Source organism: Podarcis erhardii (assembly GCF_964252035.2).
Source record: "Podarcis erhardii genome assembly, chromosome: 6".
Taxonomy (NCBI): domain Eukaryota; kingdom Metazoa; phylum Chordata; class Lepidosauria; order Squamata; family Lacertidae; genus Podarcis; species Podarcis erhardii.
The window spans coordinates 61,287,164-61,304,681 of record NC_138510.1 but is presented as its reverse complement, the minus strand read 5'-3'; the positions used below and the strand labels follow the sequence as shown (position 1 = coordinate 61,304,681).

Genomic DNA, 17,518 nt, shown 5'->3' with positions numbered 1-17,518 from the left:
AAACATGGGAAGTGAGTTGGATATTCTACTCTTTGTAGAGAAGGGCAGGGATACCACCCCCACCCTGCCTCAACTCATTACACCAGGGGAAGCTGAGGCCCCCCAGAGGACATTGGACTGCAACTCCCAATATCCCTAAACAATGGCCGTATTGGCTGGAGCTGATGGGAGTTGTAGTCCAACAACAGCCCTGCATTACACACTGTTACTTTAAGCCATGAGTACAGAACTTGCAGCCCTCAGATGTTGGGCTACATGTCCAATCAGCCCTGACCATTGGCTATGCTGGCTGGGGCTGATGGGAGTTGGAGTACAGCACCTGGGCTGGGAAAGAAAAGAGCCAGACAAGGATGTTTTGGGCTTTTTTGCCAGCTCTTTTTCACTCAAATAATTTATCCCACTCACCCATTATCCATGAAATGAGGCAAACATATAGACAAAGCGCACATTTTGACATCACCCCAGTCCTGAGCAGGACTCAGACACAGAGGAGGAGAATCCAGTCAAATTTGCAAATGGTGGAGGCAAAACACAGATATCATGGCTAGTAGCCATTGATAGCCCAATCCTCCATGAATGTGTCTAGTCCTTTCTGAAGTCATCCAAGTTGTTGCTCATCACTACATCTTGTGGTAATATATTCCATAGTTTAACCATGTGATGTGCAAAGAAACACTTGCTTTTGTCAGTCTGGAACACGCCAACATTCAGGTTTTCTGGATGACCCCTGAGTTCTAGTATGAGAAGTGAGGGAGAAAAACTTCTTTTTGTCTACTTGCTCCCCGTCATGCCTATCTCTTCCATGTCCCTCTTACACATTTTTTTTTTCTTTTCTAAGCTAGGAAGTCACTATGACTGTAACCTTTCCTTATAGGAGAGGATGCTATTGCCCCCAGCACCTGCTTTTAGTTGGCCACTGTGAGAACAGGATGCTGAATTAGTTGGTACCGCTGGCCTGACCCAGCAGGCTCTTCTTATTTTCTTATGCTCCACACTATCAATCACTTTCATTGCTCCTTTCTGCACTTTTTCCCCTGGTGGCACAATATCCATTTTGAGATGCTACAACCCAAACCAGCATAGTGTGGTGGTACACATAGAACTGTATTATGGGTATGCATTATGATATTGGCAGTTTTAGTTTTTGACCCTTCCCCTAATTATCTCTTAACACTGAATTTACTTTTCTCATAGCTGCTGAACAGCCCTCACTCAGCAAGGTTGGTGTGAAAATAAATCAAGGTGTGAAGAGATACACTGCATCATTTGGAGCTAGGACTCTGTGGGAACAACTTACCAGAGCAAATGAAAAAAGGAAAGGAGTGGGCCTTGATGACTTGCATATGAATGTGTGAACTGACTAAGTTGAAAGGCATTATTTTCAAACTTCAAATCTCTTTTATTTCTTTTTGCAAAGAAAGAAAGAAAGAAAGAAAGAAAGAAAGAAAGAAAGAAAGAAAATAAATAAAAGCCACCCAGGAGCCGATCCACTGGTGCTTTTGCACCATGCCAACCTTGCTGCTGCTGCCTCCCCAATCTCTCCTGGCAAGCAATAGTAACACAACTGATTGGAGGTCAAGTGAGCTGTACCACTCCGCCATGCCATCTACTGCTGCTAGCATGGACATTCTATCTGTGGCATGTGGGGCAGGAAGACTCACATACATGTAAAGTGGTACCTCGGGTTACAGATGCTTCAGGTTACAGACGCTTCAGGTTACAGACTCCGGTAACCCAGAAATAGTATCTCGGGTTAAGAACTTTGCTTCAGGATAAGAGCAGAAATCGCATGGCAACGGCGCGACAGCAGCGGGAGGCCCCATTAGCTAAAGTGGTACCTCAGGTTAAGAACAGTTTCAGGTTAAGAATGGACCTCTGGAACGAATTAAGTTCTTAACCCGAGGTACCACTGTACAAGTCATAATATGCATGCGTAGGCCCTTATAGCCACTTTTTGTGTGTTAATCTTTGTACTTGAGTATGCACACCGCTCCTCCAGGACAAAATACACATGGATCACATCAAATGTGAGTGCATAAATAATGCACCACTTTCTTTCTTCAAGCATATAGAAGCAGCAGTATTGAATACAACATGCATAGTTTATTTTTTATGAAATCCATGTGTATTATATGTAAATTTAGAATAGCAGGTTTCATTGCAATTATACATTTAATTAAATTCATTCTACAAGCATCAGGATTTTAAACATCTTGGTTATAATTATATTGGGATGGATCCAGTGGTCCTGGGTTGATATTTTTGCCGATTCCCCCTTCCCCCTTTAGCCTCCAGTGCCACCTCCGTTCCATGAAGCGGACTTTCAGAGTGCACAGGGACTTCCATGGGAAAGGGGGAATCAACAGCAATTGCTTCCACCTCTGCCACACCAGTGGGATTTCTTTGCTGAATCAGAAGCCTTCCACAGATTGAAGGAGCCACTCTGTTCATGATGACAAAGTCTGGGCTATCATATATATATATATATATATATATATATATATATATATATATATATACACAAACAAAACATATTAAAATGTGAATGAGGTAAGCACCATCTCCATCACATGCACATGTTTGGGTTTTGGTGAATCAGCGAGAAGGAGTCCCTATTTATACACAAGGCATGCATGGAAGGCCTGATCAAGACTGCAATGGAGGAGAAAGAAGAGAGGAGGTGGTTTGCAACGCAGACAGGTCCAAGCCATGTAGTGTTTATTTTAAAATGCAGAACCCACATTCTAATTTTATGTAAATCATGGCTCAGGCATTTAGATGGTGCATATTTACATAGCTATATATTCAAGTAGCAGTAGCAGGGTGCAACTTATCATAAATTAACATCACTCCATCTCTTTTGCGCTCAGATTCCTAGCTGCAGTTTCCTCCCTGTGACAGGTGATTGTAGACTATAATATCAAAATGAAGTCATTATGAAGATTATGAAAACAAAAAAGTAGACTTATGCTTCCGTCTAACTCCTCAATATATTATGTGATTTCAGAACTGAGTTTCATGCATAAATGTTGCTTTCGACTGGACTAGTGCAGAGCTTTTAACTTATTTTCCTGCTTTGAATAGTCAGTCCCATGCCATATCACAAAATCCTGTAGTAATTTCCTTCTGTTTCAAAAGCAGTTTCCCATAAGGCACAGGGATGGAAGGAGAAGTCTTCCACAGTGCTTTGGATCTTGAACTCAGATTGCATCAGATAAATACTGTTTAGAATGGTCACAGATGACCTAAACAACATGGACTTTGCAATTTCGGGTGGATTAGAAGAAACCAACGGTGGCTTTTAAATGAACGTTTGGATAAAGCTTGTAAAAAATCTAATCATTGCAAATCCACTTCTAATGCACGCTGCAGCTTTAAAGACAGACGTGCCTCAATTTCAACTCTTATCTCAACAAGCTGATTCTTCAATTTATTCTCCCCGTCTTAGTGGTTCAATAATAACCTTTATGGTTGTTTAATTTGCCCCATTAAGAAAAAAATACATTTGTAAAAACAAGGATGTCCTGAAAATGTCTCTTGTGTTTGGTTTAGGACTCATAGAGTTAATAGGCTGGGGAAGGAAAAATACCCACTTGCCTGAAGCCTGTCACCTTTCCTTGGCAATTACACTGCTAATGGCTGGATCCCAAGCAAAGTGGCAAAGAATATCTCTTCTCACGTTCCCAACTCACAGTGCATTCCCAAATACCAGATGGTGTTTTTGGAATCCATTTCACTATGTTTGATATGACAATGCTTCTGTATAACGTTAAATTATATATAACAATTTCAAGTAGCTGATATCGGAACAAGTGACGAAACAGAGTATCAGGGACAAATGGAAAAAGACAGAAACCAAAGACTCGGGGGTTTTCACTCCCCTATTGTGTCTCATCTCCCTAAGATTTTGACTGTAATTTGCAACAAAAAAAGGAAGAAGAATAAGAAGAAAGAAAGAAATAGAAGTGGTTCTTCAGTGGCATCTTTGATCATCATTTGTCATTGCCTGCTTCCATTTAAAAGTTAGTGTATTTTTCAAGAACCTTGCAAGCCACACAGAGGATGGGCGAAAAGCCCAAACGATTACATATATGTAATATGGCTACAGTGCAAATAATAATAATAAAAAGTATGAAGCGTCCAAGAACGCCTTCTATGTTTTCTCATCCTTTAAATTAATTTCTCTCTCCCTCCAACCACAAAAAAAAAAAAATGCACAAAAATTTTAAAATGCACAAAATATTGCTTTTCTGTGTTGCAGCAGGGGAAGAGAATTTATCCCTCCTATATTTCTTTCACTCAAAGAAAATTTCAACTCCTCTCTATGTAGGCATTGGGCACGATGGGCATCTGGGGGAAAGGAACTGAAACTCCGCGGCTGGGTGTCATCCTAGCCAAAATAGTCCTTTCATTTGGCTCAATAGATCATAATAGATCTGAAGAAATAAGACAAAAGAGTGGGAACACGCTGTGTGTTTGTTGTGTGTGGCAAAACCAACCCAAAAACTTCTCCTGCGGTCATGATTATGGTGTTGCCTTTTCCATAAGAAAATCAAGTTTGGATGATAGCTGCACAAATTATCTTCTAGATTTTCAGTTTTGTCAAATAAATAGGAGTCATGCTGCCTGTTTTTCAAAAATTATTTCCCTGCCTCTTAAAGACACTTGAAACAAGATTTAAAACAATACCCTTTCCCCCACTTAAATGGAGTATGATTGGTGTCATTGTTGATTGTGCTACTGGTCACTAATGATGACCTGGAGGGAAAAGGTTTCTTTCACTTTTGAGAATGCTCAGCGAATTAACATTAATCTATTTATATCTATATCTCTGAACACGGAGCAAATATTTGATTCCCTATTGATTGCACCATTTCACACATGACAAAGATGATACCATTGCCCCCAGAACAGATCATACAGATCCAGTCACCGCTACATTATTAGCAATAACTTGCAGCCATGCAGTTTAAGAGGTGTGTTTTTTTAAATGGGCATAGATGGTAGAACATATAGCCCATCTTTCTTTGTCATCCTGCAAATGGGGCCCCATGTGAAGCTGCTGGTTGCTGAGTGATGCTTTGTAGTCTGTACCAGATAGTTGCACAGTACCAGCTGCATTGGCAGGTAGCCGAAGTGCAAGGAGATAGCTGCCAAACTATGCTATACAAAGGAAACGGTGCCAGAGAGAAAAGGACCTTTGCATAAGATGACCTTTGACTCTTCCGCCAGCATGGATCCCATATTCATCACTTCCAGACAATTGCATCTTTCATTCCACCGCAAACTATGATCAGAAAGGGACCATTTGTGTTAGCAATTGTTAGTTTACAGTTCCCAGAGCCTGGATAGTTTAGCCTTTTGTTTTGGTAGTTGCAATATTCCCATTGATTCCTTATTAACGGGATCCAAATGATAATTTAGCAAATTATTATTAATATTTTTAGAGCCTGCTTTTTTTCTTTTTGTCTAACTTTCTTGTGATACAGGAATTCAGCATGTTTACAGCAACAAGGAAGTTTAAGGAAAAGAAAACGGGTTCTTAAAACATGATCCCATGCTATTAGTCATTTTCATGTGAATTGTTAATTGCAGAAGGGGGGGGAAAGCAATCACTACAGTATCTGCATCTATGACATAAATCAGTTTTAAGTGTGAACTATTGGAACCTTATTGCATTATGTGGCTTTTTAATAGGAAAACATTTATTTTAGCAGCTAATGTCATATGCATTGCTTTCAACTGTAGATTTAATTTTTCATTTGTTAATTTTTGTCATGAATAATTTTGCTTACATGTCCTAGCAAAGAAGCACTATTTATCCAAAGTGGAACAGATTAATCTTACAGATAAATTGCTCTTAGGACAGCATTTAGTCAATGTGTGTGTGTGTGTGTGAGAGAGAGAGAGAGAGAGAGGGAATATTTAGTCAGCAATTCAAGGCAATTAAAAAATCAACTATTGATTCTCAAAGTAATTGTGAAAATTGTTTCTGTTTTACTCAAATACAGACCCTCTACAGGTGAGTAAGTAATGTACCTTTGTGAAATGTGAGCTTCCAGAAATAGAAAAAAAAAATGCTTGGTTTCTCCTTGCTAGTGCATAAATATAAATATCAGAAAACTGGAATCATATCTGACCTCTATTTCTTAGAATGAGAAAAAAAAGTATATGCATGTACATGGAAAGAACATTTGAGGAAGAACTGAGATTTATTCTGTACTGGATTTATTCTGTACTGGCAAAGAGGTGTCTTAATACAAAATGTGTACAGATGTTTCTCTGAAACTCCTGCCCCCATTACTCTCCCCCCATGTGCATTTGATCTTTTCCCTCTTATCATGAAGAATGTTTCTTTGAGGAATGGAAAAAGTCTTATACCTGAAGGCGAGCTTCATTGTATTGCACCTGACTTCTGGCTTGCATGTGGGACCGTCTGTTCTTTATTTTCACTCTGTATGAAGCTAATGGAATTTGCAGTTGATTAACCTCAGATTTTGACTAATGATCCAGCCTGGGATTGCAGCTGGCAATGCCACAGCGCCTTGTACTTCTTAACTGAGAAAGACAGCAACAAGTACAGTGGTGCAAAAGCAAAAGATCCAGGATGGATCAAATTGTCAAAGATGCATAATGACATTCAACCACATGAAAGCTGTAGAGGGAGGATGCCTCAGAGGAATTAATGTAGAATGAAAAGTTGACATAAAAACCCAGCTAGGAAACAGATTTCTGGGTTATTCACTGGAGTCTGTGGTTCTGCAAGTACATTTAATTCTAGCATTTCTACTTAATTTACACTTGACTGTTCTGTTTCTAAATGTGGCAGATTGACAGTTGCAAAATGTTAGCGCAGTAAACACATAAAAGCCTCAAGACCCTCTGTAGCCCACATCCCACTGAAATCAACGAGAACTACATGTGGGCAGAGAGAACAAAAGGCTTGCAGGAGGGGAGTGGGAAATCTGATATACCCTTAGGAAAAAGTTGATACTATTTTATCCTGAAACACATGAAGGCATGCATGTAAATTGAAGGGCAAATATAGATGTAACAGTTTGTAGAGCCCCCCCCCCGACAATTTGGAAGTGCCGTCACCTTTTTCAGCCCAAGTGTACCTTTTACACTGGCAGCGTGAACTATAAAAAGACTCATACGGCAGCTTTTCCAAATGTGTCTCTTTGAACAGGGAAATGCTAGCTGTGGACAGTGGTTAGTACCCATGACTTCACAAAAACACCTGCCATGTCAAGGGCCAATGTGGTATGTGTGTGTGTTAAGAAGTCCATTTGGCCCATGGTCTCTATCTCCATAGGTGGTCTAAAATTTGGATACTTTTTAATAATGATGATGATGATTTATTTTTTGCACCCCACCCATCTCACTGGGTTGCCCCAGCCATTCTGTTTCGCAACCTGTTTTCATGTATATCAGACCAAAATGTGACATACTCTCTCCGGCTATAAAAGCATTTGTAAACTAAACTAAACTAAACTAAACTAAACTAAACTAAACTAAACTAAACTAAACTAAACTAAACTAAACTAAACTAAACTAAACTAAACTAAACTAAACTAAACTAAACTAAACTAAACTAAACTATTTTTTTCTCTATTTTTGATGCCTTATTCTGTTTTTAGGTGTTGTCATTTTTATTATAACTAGGGGCCTCAAAAGCTGGTTGTGGCCCAGTCCTCTTTGAGAGGGCCTAGGCCCTGCCCAATTCCCAGAGAAGTTTTGGGATTGTTTTAAAAACATTTGCATTTCTTAAAAATTTAATGATGAATAGACATACACTTAACATAGATAAAAGATAGGGGAAAGGTACAACTGACTCAGAGGTACACACATGTGCAAAACAGGTTGCAAAGTCAGGTGGAAGTCAGGCTCACACCATGGGTGAAGAATCTAGTGTGTCCATTGTTAGACCACTTGTGCTGCCCCAGGATATAGTGACCTGGCAGAATGAGAAATGTGATTCTCATCTGATTTACTCATTCTCATCTGATTTACCCATTTAAAATACCCTCGTGTGTTTTCTGTGGTGATATGTGTTCTTTGTTGCAGTATTTGGTCCCATTTTGCAGAATTCTAACTGAAATTAATCTATATGGTCAGTGCAGGTTGAGGACAGCAAGTGTTTCTGTTGAAGGAAGGTTGCTGCAATTGTTGGTAGTAAAAGTCTATAAAACATGTGGGGCCTGTATTATACCACGCCATGATGTGTCTGTAGTTGGACGATGGTTAAGTTTATACTCAGCAGCCCTGTGGAAAATCTATGTTTACATGTAACAAATGGTTTGAATTCAGCTCCATTAGTTAATATAACTGTTTTGTCTCTTCTAGGAACGCATAGATTAGCCATAGCCATGTCTCAGCAATCTGGTATATGGGAAATAGTCCAGAACTTTGACTATAGTGGCCATAAAATCAAAGCTGTTTAGGACAGGCTCTTACATTTGTAATATATTGAAACTCCTAGACCCTCTGCCCACTTGGTCCTTAAGTAAAGTTTTGATATGGATTTTCATAATTAACAATAAACACCTCTTGCACCCTTTCTTAAATGTGTATATTCAAAGAGATAAAACGACATTGATATAGCAAGCAATTTTATACATATCACACACACACATATATTTCCTTTTCTATTTCAAAATAATTTATTGCCACTGCAATTTATCAGAGCCTTTAAAAAGGAGCCCCTTCTGTTTCCACCTACTTCTCCCCTTTTCAGCTAGAAATATTCATAAGATTCTCTATATGTTGAATTATTTTTACAGAGAAGCAGTCCGGAACATGATTCAGTGACTTACGCTGTGCCACTGTGGCCTATGAAAAAGGAAAGGGCCCCATGTACTTTTGCGGCTGCACTTGCCATAGTGGATAGCCAGAGACATAGGCATGTGCTGGACTCTAAATCACAGCCAACATCAAAGTGTTAGGCCTGACATGGCAGATAAGCATGTGCTTAGGAAGTTACCTTATAACAGCAGTTTTGAGCCTTCTGAATTCCGGGGGGCACCTTTAGCCCAAACAAGCATTTGGGGACCCACTTCTTAATTTCTTACGGTGCATTTACATGATAGCAGTGGTGTGCTTACTATAATAATAATATAATAATAATTTATTATTTATACCCCGCCCATCTGGCTGAGTTTCCCCAGCCACTCTGGGCGGCTCCCAATCAGTATTAAAAACAATACAGCATTACATATTAAAAACATCCCTGAACAGGGCTGCCTTAAGATGTCTTCTGAACGTCAGATAATTCTTTATCTCTTTGACATCTGATGGGAGGGCGTTCCACAGGGCGGGCGCCACTACCGAGAAGGCCCTCTGTCTGGTTCCCTGTAACCTCACTTCTCGCAATGAGGGAACCGCCAGAAGGCCCTCGGCGCTGGATCTCAGTGTCCGGGCTGAACGATGGGGGTGGAGACGCTCCTTCAGGTAAACAGGACCGAGGCCGTTTAGGGCTTTAAAGGTCAGCACCAACACTTTGAATTGTGCTCGGAAACGTGCTGGGAGCCAATGCAGATCTCTCAGAACCGGTGTTATGTGGTCCCGGCGGCCACTCCCAGTCACCAGTCTAGCTGCCGCATTCTGGATTAATTGCAGTTTCCGGGTCACCTTCAAAGGTAGCCCCACGTAGAGCGCATTGCAGTAGTCCAAGCGTGAGATAACTAGAGCATGCACCACTCTGGCGAGACAGTCCGCGGGGAGGTAGGGTCTTAGCCTGCGTACCAGGTGGAGCTGGTAGACAGCTGCCCTGGACACAGAGTTAATCTGCGCCTCCATGGACAGCTGTGAGTCCAAAATGACTCCCAGGCTGCGCACCTGGTCCTTCAGGGGCACAGTTACCCCATTCAGGACCAGGGAATCCTCCACACCTGCCCGCCTCCTGTCCCCCAAAAACAGTACTTCTGTCTTGTCAGGATTCAACCTCAATCTGTTAGCCGCCATCCAACCTCCAACCGCCTCCAGGCACTCACACAGGACCTTCACCGCCTTCACTGGTTCTGATTTAAAGGAGAGGTAGAGCTGGGTGTCATCTGCATACTGATGAACACCCAGTCCAAACCCCCTGATGATCTCTCCCAGCGGCTTCATATAGATATTAAAAAGCATGGGGGAGAGGACAGAACCCTGAGGCACCCCACAAGTGAGAGCCCAGGGGTCTGAACATTCATCCCCCACCACCACCTTCTGGACACGGCCCAGGAGGAAGGAGCGGAACCACTGTATAACAGTGCCCCCAGCTCCCAGCCCCTCTAGACGGTCCAGAAGGATGTTATGGTCGATGGTGTCAAAGGCCGCTGAGAGATCCAGCAGAACTAGGAAACAGCTCTCACCTTTGTCCCTAGCCCGCCGGAGATCATCAACCAGCGCGACCAAGGCAGTTTCAGTCCCATGGTGAGGCCTGAATCCCGATTGGAAGGGATCCAAATGGTCCGTTTCCTCCAGGCGTGCTTGGAGTTGTTCAGCAACCACCCGCTCAATCACCTTGCCCAAGAATGGCAGATTTGAGACTGGGCGATAGTTGGCCAAATTGGCCGGGTCTAAAGATGTTTTTTTAAGAAGCGGTTTAATGACCGCCTCTTTCAGCGGGTCTGGGAAGGCTCCCTCATGGAGGGAAGCGTTCACCACCCCGCAAAGCCCATCGCCCAGCCCTTCCCGGCTCGCTTTTATCAGCCAGGATGGGCAAGGATCAAGGAGACAGGTGGTCGGTTTCACTCGTCCAAGCAGCCTGTCCACATCCTCGGAGGTAACAGATTGGAATTGATCCCATGTAACAGGACCAGACAGAACTCTAGCACTCTCCCGCCCTGGCCCTGCTCCCATGGTGGAGTCTACCTCCTTCTGAATCTGAGCGATTTTATCTGCAAAAAACTTTGCAAAAGCATTGCAGGAGATCTTGGGGTCCCTACCAGGCCCCGTTGGTACAGGTGGTTCTGATAGATTGCGAACCACCTGAAAAAGTCTCCTGCTGCTGTTTTCTGCAGATGCAATGGAGGCGGTGAAGAAGGCCCTCTTCGCCGTCGCCATTGCCACTTGGTAGGCTCGACGTTGAGCTCTAACCCGTGTCCGGTCTGATTCAGAATGAGTTTTCCGCCACCGGCGCTCTAGCCGTCTCAACGATTGTTTCATCACCCTCAGCTCCGGGGAAAACCACGGGGCTGTCCGGGCTCCATGCAATCGGAGAGGGCGCTTCGGAGCCAGACAGTCAATAGCCCTGGTTAACTCCGCATTCCAGCGGGCCACCAGGGAATCAGCTGAAAGGCCATCAACTTGGGATAGAGCATCCCCTACCACTCTCTGGAAGCCAATTGGATCCATTAAGTGGCAGGGGCGGACCATCCGAATCGGTCCCACCTCCCTGCGGAGGGGAAGGGTTGCGGAGAAGTCCAGTTGCACCAGGAAGTGATCTGACCATGGCACTTCTTTTGTTTCACTTTTAGTTAATGTCAGATCACCAGCATCCGTAGAGGTAAACACCAAGTCTAAGGCATGTCCGTGGCTATGAGTTGGGCCAGACTTATTCAGGGACAGCCCCATGGAGGCCATGCTTTCCACGAAGTCCCGAGCGGCCCCTTGTAAGGTCGTGTCGGCATGGATGTTAAAATCCCCCAGGACAACCAGGCTAGGTGTCTCCAGGAGCATATCCGCCACGACCTGAAGCAGCTCGGGCAGGGAATCCTTGGTGCAGCGGGGAGGTCCCGCTTACAATCTACCTTAGGCTAGGTTGCAATTCAGGTACAGCGGTACCTCTGGTTACGTACTTAATTTGTTCCGGAGGTCCATTCTTAACCTGAAACCATTCTTAACCTGAGGTACCATTTTAGCTAATGGGGCCTCCCGCTGCTGCTGCGCCACCGGTGTGCGATTTCTGTCCTCATCCTGAGGTCAAGTTCTTAACCTGAGGTACTACTTCCGGGTTAGCGGAGTCTGTAACCCGAAGTGTTTGTAACCCGAGGTACCACTGTACTGGGTTCTCCTCACACACCTGCTGAAAACCAGTGCCTTATACCAAGTCAGATCACCGGGCTATCTGTCAAGGGCCCTCTCGGGTTTAAGAAGGGAGTCTTTCCCAGCCCTGCTTTGAGATGCCAGGGATCAAGCCTGTGTGGGATCCACAGCCTGGATCTTTTTCACCCAGAGCATGTGCTCTGCCACCGAGCTTTGCTACAACAGTTGCAAAGCCTTCCCCCCCCCCAATAATACCAGCAGCCAGAACGGAGCCCCTCAATGGTCCACCCGGTATGACCACAGCATCTTAAGCTGTGATTGATTCTTCTGTCTACAGATACATAAGGCCCTACTAGAATAATCTTTCCTTGTTCACTTGAGCTCCCGAAAGTTTGATCACACCCTGTGTGTGGGTATGGGCCTACTAACTAACTTGTCCTGGCTACAGTAGTTACCAACATATATCAATAGTGGTCATGGAGTTGGGTTGGCAGGCCCTGATGCAGGAGAAGGAGGAGGAAGAAGAAACAAAAGAGGGGCTGTTTGGTGGGAACCAGGGGTGGAGGTCTCTCCCTATTGTACGATAACTTCAGCTGCATCAGAAGGAAATGGTTGGGACATCATCAATGCTTTCGTTCAGTTCTGAATATCTTGCCTGACTCTTGAATTTCTGAACTATAGCTTCTGAACACAGGGCTCACCTACTTCCCTTTGTCCCGTGATTTCTTCCATTTGATTTCTAGATAAGGGTCCGAGAGGTTTTTCTATTGTCCCATTGCTTTCCCTGGGAAAACTCGTTATTTACCACTAAATCGGAAAAAAGGTCAATCTGCAGAAAACCTTATTGACATTTGCTCCAGTTCAGAAGTAAACAGTGGGCTTTCCCAGGGAAAGTGGCAGGACAATAGGAAAAACCTCTCGGACCCATGCCTAGAAGTCATGGACCAAGCAAAAGTGTGGATGAGCCCACACTGTCTATTAGCAAGTCTGTACTGTTTTGTGTCTGAATAAAGATCTCTTTCTTGCTTACATATAGGACCCTCTGTCTCTGTGTGCTGGGTGGGAGGCAGGAAGGCAGCATACATTTAAAACACATGACTTTCCCCCCAAAGAATCCTGGGAACTGAAGTTTGTTAAGGTTACTGGGAATTGTAGCCACAGTTCCCAGGATTCTTTGGGGGAAGGCTTGTGTTTAAATGTGCTTCAAATGTGGATGTGATGGCTGTCCAGTTAAAACAACAGGAGAAAAGGATATTAAACCTTCTATAGTTGCCGGTGGCCATTTATATCTATGTGTACTATTGCTAGGCATAATATAAGCAGCTTCAATTCTGAGCTCCTCGTTACTTAGCTACATTTTTATCTCAGATTTTCTCTGCAATTGAGATGAATATTTAAAATATTTTCAGAAAAACCAAACTTCAGAACTACTGTAAAAATAATGCTGTATAGGAAACCTCAATAACATCTAAAATAAAAAAATCTCATCAAAGGCTCCTACCATTTAAATATTAGAAGCTAAGACATACATAAAAGTTCTTATAGATTGGAATGGAGTAAAGGTCTTTCATGTATGACTAACAGAACCGCACAGTAGTGATAGTTTCGTCCCAAATTTTGAACCAGTGCAGTAAAGGGCTTCGCCATTCATAGGAGACTCACAATATTCAGGATGCTTATATTGCAGCGACTTGGTCAGTCAGCTCTTGTTCTCTGTACAGCCAATGGAATCTTGATTTGGGTCTGAACTGTTCACATTGAGCTATTAACAAGAAATGCTTCCCAATGTTTTTCTTTTTTGCGTTTGAGCAATTGGGGAAAAACAAGCTTCTTCTGCTGTCAAGCTATGGTCTGGAACAATAGCCTAGTGATGTCTCCGTTAGGGAACCTTACTATTCCTTTGCCAGCATATTGCACAGCTGTACCCGTGGCATTGCAATTTTTTATTTTTTTAACATTTCTGAAGGGGGAATTAAGGTCTGAGGAAGGATTATCATGCTGCATTTTCCTCTTACTAAATAATGTTATTTCCCTTGGAAAGTACGATATGATCTGATGCTTGATTCAATGTCAATAGCTGATATGGCTCATATTATACACATCATGTCTACATTATATCTACATATCGCAAACACAGTACGCACTCAGATTCAGGCAAATCCTGGAACGTAAAGGGGCACAGATCTTTATAATATCCATATTTATTCGAATCTCCTTTACCCAATTGCTGGAAACAACCAGTCTTGGCTCAGAGTCATCAACTGCCTAATTTCCAGATTGTCTAAAGAAAGAAAAATTAAGCACAACAGGGAAAATAACATTGTAACTGTTGTTGAGTTTATAATCCAGTGTAAGTTACAGAGTGCTGATAAGTAAAGGAAGTTCAACCAGACAGTTTAATCTTCCAATTTCCTGTCTTCTAATCAGCCACTGGCTCTTTCGACTTTAAATTAGAAACATTCCTAACAATATTCAGGGCAGGTGAAGGAAGAGGGTAGAAAAGAAATGGAGATAGAGTATATATCTGGAAAAAGAAGAAACTAGGGATAGTACAATGAAAGAACATGATGCACAGCAGGACAGAAAGTATGTATTGCATGCAGGTCATCATGCTGTATAAAGCAAGTTTTGCTAGTCAGTTGGAAAACATTTCTAAAAGAGGATTCATAATTGGACTTCACAGATGCTGTAGACTTTCAGACAATAATTTTGACATGATAGTGTGATAGTACACACACACACACACACACACACACCAATGCAATAATACAAGAATTCTGAACTGGTCCTTGACCGTAATAATAAAATATTACTATTATGCAAGCAAAATCCTATGGTACTTGGTGTATATCCTTCAGAAATACAAAATGAGAGTAGCGAAGTATAACTTGCCAATGCATTCAGACAGTTGTACATCAAACGAAAAGTTGCAATGCTTAATGGAATCTTTTCAGACTACACCATGAAATACAACACTTACGAAACATGCTGTGGTTTAGATTTTTCTTTGTTGGTAATACTTTACTTTGAAGATGTACGCATTCTTAAGCCAAGAGTTACACATTTTCACTTTTTGTGTATGCACTTTAGGTGCTTCCAAGATCGCCGGGATAATTTTAAGCACTTCCATAGGAAACTCAGAAGGAACGCAACAAAAATACTTTTCAGGAATCATGTTGTAGAAGGCCCAAATATGTTTAATGTTACATTTCTAGAAACTATTTTTTATGATACCGGTAGTTATTAGAAAGAAATGACTATACTGAAATGAAGATTTTGCAGCATAATGGTGGGTATTAGAAGAGTTTACATTGGTGTAATCCTACTGGTAGCTTTGGTCCCTGAATTACTGTGTTAAGCTTAATAGTGGCAGGTACAAGTACCTTGTAGGTATCCATTAAAAAGTTGTACCTGTTACAAAGTTTGAAAGCCTGGAGGATTTATTTAAGCACCTGTGAGTATGTCTGTCCCCACAAGTGAAGAGCTTCTTTTATAAGTCGTCATTTTTAAAGATGCAAGGTCATCATGAAGATGCTAGGATGAACAGTTTGCAAGAAATATTTCTTCTGATCTCAACCACAGCAAGCTATGACTGAGATTCACTCTATTCATGCCTCTTCTGAAACTCCATCTTTACATCAACCTGGTTTTGGGACCGGGCTCAGCACTGAAGTCAGTGCAGCATTGTATACAAATCTGTAACTCTTTTATCACTTGTACCCATGTGATAATCCTCTACAGGATACTATTAAAATTGAAAAACCAGGAACTAACACTGATAAAGCTAGCAGAGCTGGTAGCAGTCACATAAACTTTGGATACCTACTTCAATATTTTAAATACCTGTTGGATATTACATGTCCTCCCCCCCTTCAAATAGAAAATAAAATGTCCTTAACCACAGTGCCCAACTTTACAGTCTTTTAACCTTAGGGAGGCAAATTCATTTCACATAGGTTTGCTGTATGTCAGAAGTTTGCAAACCAAAGATGTCATATGAGTGTTAGCCTAAATTAATATCTGTTTCAAGAATGGCATGATTAAAGCATGAGGGAGAGAGGGTTAGATTTCAAAAGATTTCTTGCCAGTCATTACAACAAATGTAATTATTCTTAAAATGTACACATGTACTGAGTCTTGCTTACAGTACTATGAAGTGTCTGATGATACTGAACATATCACTTGGCAGCAAGAGCCACCAAAATAATAAAATTACCTACAGTCTGCATTTTACTTAGACCACAACATTGTTCACTCCCATGAAGATGAGACCTAATATATACACCATGGCATCAGTTGTATGTAGATCAATTAAGAAGAAAGATGTAATGAGAAGTTTGCATTATAAAGCCAAAATTCATTCATTCTTCTTCTTTTTACACACAGATTGTTTAGTCCAAAAGTAAAATAAGCTTTTCATCCCCCCACTAGACATCCATTCTAGCAACTATCTAGCTACAAACACACTGTAGACTGGAGTGAAATCATGCCAGGGAGAGGGAGAGGGAGAGCGGGAGAGCGGGAGAGAGAGAGAGAGAGAGAGAGAGAGAGAGAGTCCGAGCCTAAGAGATTACTGTGCCCACCCTTTCATACAGCCATTTCTTTCATTATAATAGGTCTTTTCATCAAAATGACACAGAACCTTTAAATTTTGGACAGCATACTTCCATACAGTAGAGACGGCAGCCACTTCAAACCGATTCTGAACCTGCTCCCCGCAATAAAACAAACTTGCTCCATTGACACACATAAATTGTTTACGACTCATTAAAAAGCAAAATTGCATATCCCAGTGTTGGCAGCTGAGTCCAAGCGGGTGGAAAGAGGGCATTCACTCATCTCTTTGTATGCTGGCAGTACCAAACTGAAGTTTAGCAGTAGGCAGTAGCCGAGATTTTTTGTGCAGCCAGACGATGCATGAGGTAACTTTCAAAGCTTCCTTTTTTGTCTTTGTATATTAAAATGCATTGTGTAGCTGAGGTTTGATTAAAAGAACTTAACAGATGTGATGAGGTTTTGGGGGCTAAAATATGCTTTATATTACAGAGTGTGCATCAAAACTGCTTACTTTGGTATCAATAATTGAATCCTTGTCTGAAAATGGACATGTCTCTTGTACAAATCCTTGTATGGTTCATTTCAATGATTTTTTTTTAATATAAAAAAATGTCTTTTTCTTGTAGTCCGCTAACTTTTAGTGGGTTGATTTTAGCGTCTGTACATTGAGGAAATAAGTTATGTGGCATGTTAAAAGTTTTACAGGAACTTTCTGTAAGGTTTCATCTAAACAACAGCTTGTCTGGTTATGAAGCTTGTTTATTTTCTTGTCAAGTGCATTGCTAAATGTTTCCAGCATTTTTTTTTTACATATTATATCCACAACAGTAAGACTTCTGCAAAGTAAATGCATTTTCTTTAAAATGAAGCCTTTTAATATATTTTCAAAAGGAGACAATGTTTTAAGATTCCTGGGGAAAATATAAACAGTCCCCCCACCTCACCATAAGAACAAGACAATAAAAACAGGAGCTTTATAAGAGCATAAGTGTGG

The 17,518-nt window shown here is 41.7% G+C and overlaps 1 protein-coding gene and 1 long non-coding RNA gene across 6 annotated transcripts in view; one reads left to right on the top strand and one right to left on the bottom strand.

Moving 5' to 3' along the window:
- NFIA (nuclear factor I A) overlaps positions 1-17,518 on the bottom strand; it is a 416,610-nt gene that overhangs the window by 397,132 nt on the left and 1,960 nt on the right. The gene's annotated exons all lie outside the window — the stretch shown is intronic.
- LOC309344685 overlaps positions 16,563-17,518 on the top strand; it is a 19,774-nt gene continuing 18,818 nt past the window's right edge. Inside the window, exon 1 of the long non-coding RNA XR_014157850.1 lies at positions 16,563-16,889. This is a non-coding gene — a long non-coding RNA (uncharacterized lncRNA). The remainder of the gene's footprint in view (positions 16,890-17,518) is intronic.